The sequence below is a fragment of the Chrysochloris asiatica genome, unplaced genomic scaffold (genome assembly GCF_000296735.1).
Source record: "Chrysochloris asiatica unplaced genomic scaffold, ChrAsi1.0 scaffold00028, whole genome shotgun sequence".
NCBI lineage: Eukaryota > Metazoa > Chordata > Mammalia > Afrosoricida > Chrysochloridae > Chrysochloris > Chrysochloris asiatica.
Window position 1 is genome coordinate 9,569,852 of NW_006408546.1, and position 13,020 is coordinate 9,582,871.

The window sequence follows — 13,020 nt, forward strand, 5'->3', positions numbered from 1 at the left end:
AGAGCATTTAGAAGTTTCAGCCATTTTAGAGCATTTAGAAGTTTCAGCAGTTTTAGAAGAAAGGCCTGGTGGTCTACTTCTGGAAACGCAGTCACTGAGACCCTTATGATTCGGAAGACACGATGGCAACTGACACACAAAAATAAAACGTAAGCACAGTGCTTAGCCCATGTTCAGTGCTGAATAAAGTATGTGTATAATTTTTACTACAATTAGTGTCTTCACCAGTTTCTTTTATATGACACTAAAAGCACAATTCATGAAACAAACATGCATAAACTGGACTTCATCAAAAGAAAACCTTTTACTCTTTAAAAGACACTATTAAAGACCTGAAAAGAAAAGCCACAAGCTGTATGAAAATATTTGAAAAGCATACATCTGTAAAGAATCTGTATCCATATGTATAAAGAACTCTCAAAGTCAATAATAAGAAAATAAAGAATCCAATAAAAAATAGGGTGCAAAATAGTTGAGCAGACACCTCACCAAAAAAGGTATGCTGTTGTTGTTGATAGTGCTGTGGAGTCAGTTCTGACTCATAGCTACCCTGTATAGGGTTTCCAAGGAGCAGATAGTGGGTTTGAACTGCTGACCCTGTGGTTCAGTGCTGATCCTACAGCACCATACCAGAAGTCTAAAGAAGATATGGTGGTTATGTGCCATGGAGTCAGTTCCGACCTATGGTAACCCTGTACAGGATTTCCTAGGCTATAAATCTTTATAGGAGCAGAAAGCCTCATCTTTCTCCTGAGGAACCACTGGTAGTTTCGAACTGCTGACTTTGAGGTTAGCAGCCCAACTTGTAACCACTATACTACCAGAGCTCCTTAAAGAAGATGTAAGGTTGATAAATAAGCACATGAAAAGATGCTCAACAACATTAGTCACTAGGGGAATGAAAATGTAAACCACAACGAGATACCACCACATACCTATTCTGCTAATCGATTGCCATCTAGAAGATTCTGACTCAGGATGACCCTATACAGGGTTTCAAAGACTAATATTTTACGGGAGCAGATAGCCTCATCTCTCTCCTGAAGAGCAGCGGATAGGTTTGAACCACTGACCTAGAGGTTAGAAGCCCAGTGCTTAGCCCACAAAACCACCAGGGCAATACCAACTGTTGGTGAGTGTGTGGAGAAAGTAAAATGCTTATAGGAAACATGAGTTAGGGCAACTGCTTTGGAAAACAGGCAAGTTCTTCTTCTTCTTTTTTTAATAAAAAAAGAGAAAAGTCTTCATTACAGAAAGTTGACTACCTGAACACCAGCAAAGAGGTGCCTTTGTTGTTAGAATAACACTATGTTACAGCACTTTTTATGCTATTTCTTTCCAAGTCTTTCTTTCTTTTTTGAGTTTCAGAGGAATATATAATCATTTAAACAACCAAGGTACATTCTGAAAGCTGCCCCCTTTCCTCCAGCACACAGCCTTTCTCTTTCCATGAGTCTAGAGTCCTCAGCTGCTCTATCTCTCCATGTCATCACCTCTGTCTCCATCTCTGGTATTGCTGCTTCTCTGGTTAGGATTCCACATCTGCTCATGCTCTTCTCTCTTGATGGTTTTAGGGTCCTCTGTTCCTGGACTGTGAAAATGAACTACTCCCCTCTATATGTTACATATCTTCTACCTTTACAATTGTGATAATTGCAATTAGTCATGGTATCAATTATTCACTATTGAATCAAAAGAATCCTCCATGGAAGCAGATAGCAAGCAAAACCAAACAAATAAGGGTGATTACAGCTAGTGATAGTGGTCTTGATGGTACTGTGGATTAAGCATTGAGTTGTTAATGAAAGAAGGGGGTTCAGACCCATCAGCCACTCTGAGGGAGAAAGATGGGGCTGTCTGCTCCCATAAAGATTTACAGTCTCCGAAATCCTATACAGGGTTGCTATGAGTCGGCACTGACTCCACGGCACACCACCAGGCAATGTGATACGTACCAGAAATAGAAATACAATAGTAAACAAACTGAGAAAAATCCCTGTTGTCATGGGTTAAAAACCATCCTGGTTTTCTGGGACTGAAGGATTTCTCCAGACATGATATTTCCAGTGCTAAAACTACCAGCTGTTCTGTGGGGAAAAGATGAGGCTTTCTGCTCCCATAAAGATTTACAGCTTCGGAAACCCTGTACAGGGTCGCTATGAGTCAGAACCGACTCCACGGCACACAACCACCACCACCAAAGCAGTCACATTCCTGGCCAAACTGGGACAATCACCAAACATGGTGCATACATTATCTCTTGTATAGAAAGAAAATGCTACAAAGTGCTAGCAAGTCAGTCATCAGTTACAATTCATAACAACCCTAGAGGGCCACGAAGAACTACCCAAACGGAGAAGATGCTAACCAAAATGTTGGCAGTTCAAACCCACCAACCAGTCCATGGAAGAAATATGTGATAATTTTCTTCTGTAAAGATTACAGCTTTAGAATCCCTGTGGGGCAGTTCTTCTCTAGCCTATAAAGTATCAGCTCCACAGTAGTGGGTTATGTTTTCGTGGGTTTTGTACGTTTGAACCTCCAACCTTTTGGTGAGTTACTGAGTGCTTAGCCACTGTGCCACCAGAGCTCCATAGAGACAGACAATAAGCAAAACAAATAAGTCAATTAGATCATATGTTTGAGAGTTATAAGAAGGATATTTGAAAGGTTGGGTCAGGAGTGATTTTTAGATAAGGTGACTAGGGGAAATTTTCTTGAGAAAATGAAGCAAGGGTACCAGTGGTGCAGATGTTTAGGGGGAAGAGCATTCCAGGTAGAGGGGACAGCTAATGCAAAGGCCCTGAGGCCAGTGTGTACCTGATGGTGTTTGCAGGACAGTAAGCAGGGCAGTCTTGCAGGTGCAGAAGCAGAGAGGGCATTATGGAGCAATGACTCTCATCCAGGTGAGAGATGCTAGGAGCTTGGACCAGAGAAAGGCATATTTTGGAAGCAGCATCATTTTGATGGGTTGAATGTGGTGGGGAAAAGGGATGAGGGATAAAGTGGGCCAAAGGCAAGAGGATAAAAGAGGTGACCACTACAAAGATGGGATTTGGAGTGGGGACAGGGAAATAAGTGCTTCATTTGGAGAAGTATGTGAGATATGCAAGTGGAGATGCAGCAGGGTGTGTTGGAATTTGGGGGGTAGGTGTGGAAGGTCATGTAAAATTGGGAGCCTTTATCAAATGCATGACACTCAAAGCTAGAGGGGAGTGAGGGGGGGGAGGGGGGAGGAGTGTTGAGAGAAGAGATTGAGCTATTGAACAATTGCTCCCAATTTTTCACTCCCCAGGATTGCCTACCTTTGTTACCATTTCATGGTGGTAAAGTGTGTATTACTCTCCTTAACTCTGGACTTGACCATATGACTTCTTTTGGCCAATGGCATGTTGACAGATTTAATGCTTGTGCAATGTGGCTTGGCTCCTTATGCTTCTGCCATCACCAGAAGAACATCTCAGGAGAACTGTGAGTCTCTAACCTAGGCTTGATTAAGACAGGTGGAGCAGAGCTGCCCCAAATGCCCTATAGATGCTAATAAGAAAGAAATGTCTATTGTTTGTTGCTTGCATTTTGTGGTTGGGTTGTTTGTTACAAAGTATAACCTGACTGACACACCTTCCTTCAGCCTCCTTTCCCTTTTTTGTTCTCCATCACATTGTAACATCCTAACACCGCCTATCTGCCAAATCTTTTCCTTCCTCAACCAAGATTTTCATATCCTAGTCCCTTAGACCTTTCTAGAATGAAGCAAGGGGAATGAGAATAGGATTTGTGTCTACTAGTGATAACTTGGAGCTCTGGTAGCATAGTGGTTATGCATCGGGCTGCCAACCTCAAGGTCAGCAGTTAGAAACTACCAGCAGTTCTGCGGAAGAAAGATGAGGCGTTCTGCTCCCCTAAAGATTTACAGCCTTGGAAACCCTGTGCAGGGTCACTACGAGTCGGAACCGACTCCCTGGTACTTAACAACAACAACAGCAGTGATAACTTGGAGTGCACAATGCTTTAGAAGACCTGGAACCTTTTAACACATTTCCACTTGGCTCAAACAACTTCATGTATTAGGTATTCTTACTCTTGTTTTACTGAGGAGGCAGCCAAGGTTCAGAGAGATGGAATCTTGCATCAGGTTCTACAATTGGAGGCAAGAGCCGAGCCCAGCAGCCAGGATGAAAGCCAAGACCTTCTCTCATCAAGTAGGAACAAAAGACCAAACACTGCCATTATGGGAACAGGGCAGAAGAGATGTTTGCTTTTCACTGAATAACCTTTTGTGTCTTTTGAATTTTGTACCATGTACATGTGTTTTACACACACGCACACTGCCCAGGAATAATCAATGATCTTAGACCACCTAAAGAAAGAATCAATCTGTGAATTGAAAGCAATGGAGACTAGTACATCTGATCTATTGTTCCCAGTTCTGTCCAAGATGGGAAACTAAAGGGTGCATTATCACTGCATAGCTTTTCCATTCCCCGTTCTGATTTCATCCCACTCAGGCTTTGTTTGCGTGGTAAATTTTGCGTTGGAAATACTAGAAGTTCCAGAGAAGGAGTGTGAGTTCCACTGTAGATTCATAGTTTGCATGGGATCCTACTGGGTGTTAAGGGAGTTTGCTTTCTAGAGTTGGGAACCTTGGGGAGCCAACATCTTCCATCCCTGGCAGCAGACTCAAGAGCCTGAGCAGAGACATGGCATAGGCAACCTCACTAAGGTATTAGTCTAGAGAGGCCCTACCTAAGAGATCAGCCCCTTGAGCCCTGATACCACAGTTTGCTCAGAAATGCCTATTACTAATATAGCAGCCCAAATTGAGTGTTGGTGTCTTTGACAATTTCACAGAGAAGAAAACTCCACATTTGTGGGGTTTTTGGCAAAGCTCCTCCTGCCACTTGGCCTTTGTTTTGTGTGTGTGTGTGTGTGTGTGTGTGTGTGTGTGTGTGTGTGTGTAGGTCGATTCTCAAGCAACTGGGAGTTGTCTAGAGGAGAGGGTGGGTTGAACTCTTTGAGAGACAAGACTGCAGCTTGAAAAGGCAAGCTCACAATGACCATAGCTTTGTTTTGGTTTGGGCAGGGATATATTAAAGCATTTAAAACGTTCAGGAACATCAAGGAAGGATATAAGATGTTAAGCAAATATGGGTGAGTAAAAGACTGCTGGGACAGTTAGCAGGTTGCTGGGAAGTGAAAGGACCGCCTTCTAGGTTGAACCTAACAGGCCAAGAGGCAGGACAAGTGGGGTAAATTCAAAGGTTCCGGAGCTCAGACAAAACCAGCATCTACATTTGAAACAGGTTCCCAGGACTTTTCCGGGAGGCCTGCGGCGGGCTCAGCAAACCTTCAGGCTCCTGTGATTCAGCTAACATCCCCGAAAGCCCGCTCTGACCCTGGGCCTCCAGGGGTCCAAAACCGCCACCTCCCCCAAGAAACCCTGCGCCAGTGGGAGTGCGGGGTGGGGGAGGGGAGAGCGGACGGATGCCCCCAGGCTGAGTTATTTTGCTCAAGGTCACCGTCCAAACGGGGCTGGGAATAAACCTTCCTTGTTTGCCTGTCGCCCGGCCTAAGCCCCGGGTCCCCTTGGGTGTCGTCCAGGACGCCAGGCGCTGCTGCTTACAATGGCGCTCAGACGACAGATGGCGGGCGAGGAGGGTGGGGTGGGGACGGCTGGGCAGGTGCGCGGGGTAGACGCGCCGTTCAGCTCAGGATGCCGGGCTTTTAGTGAATAGATCTGCAGCGCGCCGACTGCAGACTGGTCGCCGCCGAGCTGCGTGAACAATAAGCGAATTCTCCCAAGCCGACAGACCCCCCCGGGCTCGGCCGTGTGCCAGCCGGGGAGAGCGAACCATTGTGTGCGCAGGCTCTGGTCATATGCACCCGGGTACACATTCCCACTCAACACACGCGCACACACGGCTCAGTATCAGGGGGTGAAAAGTCACAGGTGTGGGCAGCCTGGAGGCAGGCGAAGGCAAATTTAGGGTATGGTAGGCACGACACGTGGCCTGGGCGCCACTTAGGGGTGGGGCGCCAAAGAGCAATTTCTATTGTCATTGTAGTGAGAGATCATTCAGCAATTTAAAGCCAATAAATGTCATAGGTGCTATTTCTGGTGCCAGATGCAATGGGTTTCTTCACTGGCGCAAAAGTGGATTCTAGAAACTAGTGGCGCTTGATTTTGAATGATGAGCTCAATATTACAAGCAACTCAGACCTCGGAGTCTCAGGTGTTATTGGAAATGTCGATAGGATAGAAACAGAAAGTACACTGAATCAGAGTTGGGCGAACAGCAGCCTGGCCCTGGCTCTGCGACGTGGCCCCCAACAAGTAGGGGGGATTGCTGAGTCTCAGATGTCTCCTTCACCACAACCCCTCAGTTGCCAGGCTTTACCAATACCACCACCTGTTTTGTTGCCTTAAACCACTTTCTACTCACAGAGACCCCATGAGTGTCAGAATAGAAATGTGATCCTTGGGGTTCACTGGCTGGTGTTTCAGAAGTAGATCACCACACCATTCTTCCCAGGCATCTCTGGATGAACCTGAACATCTTATCTTGTGGTTAGCAGTCCAATGCTTATCCTACAGTGCCAAACTAGGACTCCTGCCACCCCATTGTTGTTGTTGTTATGTGCCGTGGAGTCGGTTCCAACTCATAACGACCCTGTACAGGGTTTCCAAGGCTGTAAATCTTTATGGAAGCAGAAAGCCTCATCTTTCTTCCACGGAACAGCTGGTAGTTTCGAACTGCTGACCTTGTGGTTCACAGCCCCATTCGTAACCATTACACTACCTGCCATCCCATACTGTATTGAAGACTTGAGTCTTCAGAATTGAAAGAACTTCCTAAGTTTCAGACAGAATTGATTACAAAGTACCTAGGCTTATTTCTAACCTCTAAAGGAAAAGATAAAAAAGTTATGAAGTCTAGCAAGTACCTCAAATTTCCTATTAAGAGAAAAGAATTAGTTTGACATTAAACTTCTAATACTAGAAGCTAATGAAACAGAATCTATGAAACAATACCTAACCAAGCTCTTCACTTGTTATGGAAAAGATATTTGATATTAATCCTTTTGATAATTATTTTCAAGAAAATATGTTCTTCAAACATAAATATGCCAGGAGAGAATGCAGTAGAAAAGTAGAATCAAATTTTCAAATTAGCAAGGATAAAGATAAAAATCAGGAAAAATACAGATAAACAAAAAGAAAAAGAAAACAATTATGTAATAAACATAAAGTCGGATGGAAGGTATAATTCTAACTAAATCGACAGTTATTTTATATATTACCAGACGGAACAGAGGCAAACACTCTCCAATGGTTGTTTTTAAAAGTCATATGATGTTGGGGTTGAAACATGGCGGATGACATGGACTAGCAAAAACTACCAACACAGGAGAGGAGCCTCTGGATCTTATATAGCTCAGGCTGGATGAGACCATTCATGTGAAACTGTGAAAAATTTCACATAAAGTGAAATGACCGAGAGTTTACGTGCTTAGGATCAACATTTACATATGATATTGGGAGATGTGGAAAAACTGTGACTAATATAAAAACTGATGAAGAAACATATGAAGAGATATAAATCAACAAAATGGAATTTTCCAGTACTCTTTGTTCAGGGAGATGGTGTTGTATTGGGTACCCCTACACTGTTGTTGTTGTTAAGTGCTGTCAAGTCAGTTCTGACCCATAGTGACCCTGTACAGGATTTCCAAGGGTGTAAATCTTTACGGGAGTAGAAAGCCTCATCTTTCTCCCACGGAGTGGCTGGTAGTTTCGAACCACTGACCTTAAGGTTTGCAGCCTGATTCATAACCACTACACTACCAGAGATCCTTTACTGAGAGCTGTCTAAAACAAAGAATGTGTCCTATGTGGAAAAGAAGAGATTTTATACAATTGCTTCTTTAGAAAGAATATATTCAAAAGAGAAACTTGTGTAAAATTTGATATTCAGAAATAACCAAGGATTCCTTCCACTTCTGAAATAAGTTGATTTGCAGATAACTGACAAGCTGTTAGGCTAAGTGGCAGTTTTATTTTCCCCCCAGTCCTTGCAATAAATGTAATCACAAAAAGAGTTTCAGATTTTTTCCCTCTAAATTGGATATTCTTCCTCTTTTGATTTAAAAAACAAAAAGGTCATATAATGTTGACAAGTAGTACCTAAAACAATGTAATCTTTTAAAGAAGAAAAATAAGAGTGTTAATAAAGACAAAAAGTGTAAGTTTTAATAATAATATAAAAATAGTTGGAATTTCAGGCTAAATGCATAACTAGACCAAGGAGAGAAATTGTGATATGAGTAAGGTATAATAAACATAAACTTGCATGCAACAAACAATATAGCAGCTAAACTGATAAAATAAAAACTATTAGAAATACAAGGAGAAATTAATGAACTAGATGGAAATACAGAAATGTTTGTTGTTAAGTGTAATCGAGTTGGTTCCGACTCATAGCGATCCTGTATAGGGTTTCCAAGAAGCAGTTGGTGAGGTTGAACCACTGACCCTGAAGTTCAAATTACTTTGTAGTCGGGCGCCACACCCGGACTCTACAGTTATGATAGAAGACTTTAAATAAACATTCTTAGAACTACATGGTTCATGTAAAACAAGAAACTAACAGTGGCATTGTTAACAAATTATCAAAAACATGGAAATAAGACCGAAGTTTGGGCATCATGTCTTTTCAAAGTTATATGGGGCACAGAGTCACCCAAATATTATTTAATTATTTAGGGCAATATATTTTGTTGATTCATTTATTATTACTGATGAAAGAATCCAGACATATTATGGTTACATATTAACTTGTCAATTTTTGCCTATTAAATATGCAAATACTTTTGTCCTGTGGAAAAGATCAACTCCAAAGTTTATGATTTATTGCTCTGTAGAACATTAACCAATTTTGTATCTACCCTGGCATCTTATTCTAACATTTCTTTATTAAGTTTTCTATAAATATCCAGTTCTCAAATTTACTTGAACCATATTACCATTTTACTAGTTACCTCATTAATTAATAAGTTGAACACAATCTTTTAAGAACTTTTAAATTCATTTTGTTGTTGAAAATAAAAATAGCAAAACATATGTCAATTCAGTAGTTTCGATATGTACCATTTTATGACACTGATTATATTCAAGTTGGGTAACCGTTCTGACCCTCCTTTTCTGACTTGTTTCTCCCATTGTTGTTGCCAATGCTGTTTGTTATTGAGTCCATTACAACTCCTGGTGACCTTGTATAGGGTTCCCAAGGAGCGGCTGGTGGGTTTGAACTGCTGACCCTGTGGTTCAAACTGACCTTGCAACCCACAGCTCCATATATCAGGAATCCCCTATTAACATACATCACTTCCCCTTAAATCTTTTGGATTGCTGTTATCAATTTGATACTATATAGATAGTTACTAAAAGAGCCTAATGCTCAAGACACACAGTTAAGCTAAATTATTGTTTGGTTTTAAGAAGTCTCAAACAATATCTTTGGCAGGTATTCACTCTATATGTTTATGAGTGATGTTTTAAACTTTTTGAAAATTATACTTATCAACACAGCAACATACTTAGAGGAGCTATGAGTCAGAACCAACTCAACGGCACTTAACAACATACTAAGAGGAAGCCTTATGATTTAAGAAAAATACCTTCATGAATTAAGAAAAATGATGAAAAATAATGAAACTCAATATTTATTAGAAAATAAATCAGAAAAATGAAATAGACCAAATTCCCCCCCACCCCCCACCCCAACATCAGAAGCTGGGCTCTAGTTAGGAGAGAAAAAAACCCACACACACAGTGAATTTATTTTAAAAAGAAAAAAACCAAAACTCATAAAATTGAAACAACAACAAGATAGTCAAGGGACAAATAAACCTCAGTTTATTTGATGAATGAAATAAATTAGCCCTTCACAGCGTGATTACAGACCAATAGGAAAGAGAGGATAGAAACAAATATGATTAGAGATGAGAAAGGAAACCTAAGTACAGATGATACAGATGAGATTAAAATAATTATAATAAAATATTATAAGAACAAATATGAAAATTTATAGAAAATTAATAATTTATTTGAAACATAAATTTCCAAAATTGATGCTTTAGAAGAAGTTAAAAACTTGAAAAGGACAATTACTTTCACTGATTGAAAAAAAAATTATAATAGAGCTACCGCTGAAAAGTACTCCAGGACTAGATGGGTTAATAGTTAAGTTTTTCTAACTATTAAAGAACCTCAAACTATGCAATAAAATAGAATGTTTCTAATTCATTTTTAAAAATTGTATTCCTCAAGTTCTGCTCAATTCACTTGTAATAGCTTTCAAAACAGTTCCTGTGTAGCAATGCATGCTCAACCTTGGAACAACAGGGCTCTGTGATAACAGGGATCTAGGCATAGTTTGAAGAGGGGAAATAATACTAAGATGCTTGACAGTCTTTTATATATATTGGTTTCCCTTTCCTACTGTTATAAAATTGAAACGTGAGTTGTATAGAAAGGAATGTCAGGAAACATGATTACAAAAAGCTTGTGAGCCCATCTTCAGCCTATAAGTGATTAGAATACCTAAAAGGGGTTCTAGATCTTGCCCAGTGAAATAGGCCTCCAGTGGAGCCTTGCAGTATATAGGACCTTAGGTGGAATCCTCAGCCCTATCCAGACCTTTCTGAAGTGGGAAATTTCCACTAGAAAGGACAAGCAGACCAGCCTGGAACAGCTAGAGTGACAGAAGGTACTTCTTCAAAGAAAGATCATCAGGAAAAACCCAAAACAAAAATGTCAGTATGACTGGCTACTACAAGAATAAGCAAGTTGTTCGCCGGGAAGCCACCAAGGCAAGCAATCAAGTTCCTTCAGGACAAACCCCTCTCTAAAACTGAAACTCAAAAGGAACACATGAGCAGACATGTAAACTTGCTGGTGCCCAGATTGGTCTACTGGTGAGTGGAAGAGGGGGAAAGGCAGCAATGAAGAAAAGGGCGGAGTTCAACCACATTCCACAGACTCCCACAGACCTCGAGATGAGAGAGAGAAGAAGAGCTGGTTGGTCCAAAATATGGCATGACCTGAGTATACCTGAGCCTATGGACAAGGACATAGCCAAAGAGATCTATAGCTGAGAGTGAAGTATCTAGTTGATATGCATAGGGATGGGCAACTTAGACATTGACTACCTAAAATGAGGGGGTGATTAAGGCATGAAGTGATTGGCTTACAAGGTTTCAAGGAGGAACTTAGTTTAATAGTGGGGAAAGAATCCCCACTGTATAGTTTTCATCTTGTCTAGATGGATCTGGCTAAAGAGATGGGAATAAGAATCTTATGATTCAATAATGAGTAATTGTTATCATGACTAATTACGACTCTCACAATTGTAAAGGTATAAGTTTAGTAACAAAAATAGGGCAATGGTTAATCATACAGTCCAGAAACAAAGGATCTTAGGATCATCAAGGTAGAAGAGCACAAGTGGAATCAGAGACCTTATCCAGAGAAGCAGCAGCACCAGAGATGAAGGCAGAGATGGGGGCATGGAGAGGGGGAGCAGCTGAGGACTCTAGATTCATAGGAAGACAGGGACTGAGAGATGGTGGCCAGGAGACCGACTTTCAGAATATGCCCTTCGGTGGTGTAAATTATTATATATGCCAAAGTGTATATATATATATATAAAAAAAAGCTAAAGTGAATAGAGACAAACATTGCTAACTGATGGTACATGGAGGGGATTATAATCATTGTAATGAAACAAGGTGTATGATTTGTTTAATGTAAAACTGATGATCTGCTCTGTAAACTTTTACTCAATCCACAATAAAAACCTTAAAAAAAAAAAGGTTATGCCAGCTCTAAAACTAAAAACATCTTTTGAGGGTATCTAGACAAAAATTCAGAATGTCCAGTAAATTTGCATTTCAGATAAATTTATATATATATATGTTCACATGTCCTTAAGTCAGTGTTGGATTGGCTGGACTTGCATAAACTTGGCTTTAGGCTACATGCTAAGGTTAGTTCCGCTCCACATGTCTCCTTATTTTGAAACCAATGGCTACCTTAGAAATGATCTTTTCAAGGAGAATAGCATCACAAGAAGTCAAGCCAACCACGACTGAATCTGACATATGCTATGTTTGTTCACATTTCACTGGTCAAAGCAAATCACACAGCCCAGAGTCAGTGGAGTGTGACGTGTTCCACCTCAATGAAGTCATGGCAAAGGCAGGGAGGGATAGCAGAACTGTGAACATATACAACTATTTACTAACCAATATAACTTGCATGTCAAATCATACTTTTTTTAATATAAGCACAAAATCTCAAATAAAATATTCACAAGTCACATTCTATATCTTGAGCTGAATGATGGTGATATCATTATTTGAGTTCCTCATGTATGATTTGTGCCCTCTTTCTAAGTGTGATGTTCTTTAATAAACCATTTTAAAGTACACTACAGCACTAAATACAAGTTCAAACAATCCACAGATGACCCATAGACGACTGAGAAAGAACTAACTGGTTTGTTGTTGAAAGTCACTGTATCTTTTTTAACAGCTTGCTAAAAATTAAGCCTTATGAGGGCAAGCAGTCCAGTGCTTATCGTATGGAACCACGGTGCTCCTGGTCTTCCTTACAGGTATATGGATAGTATCCTATTACCAAGAGTGTTGTATTTCAGGATAGATGGTGAAATGCTTGTTTTGACAATGAATGTGACACCATTCCTCTTTAATCACAGTGGACCATATGATTGTCCAATTCAAAATGGCCAATAGTTATCTATTTCAGTTCACTAATATCTAGGAAATCCATCTTTAAGAATTCCATTTCAATATATGAATTATCAAATGTAAAACTGATGATCTGCTCTGTAAACCTTCACCCAGTTCACCATAAAAAGCTTCAAGAAGATTTTTAAAAGTGCATATACCTAGATGTAGGATATGTTGGGAAACTATAGGTTCACATTTTGACATTTT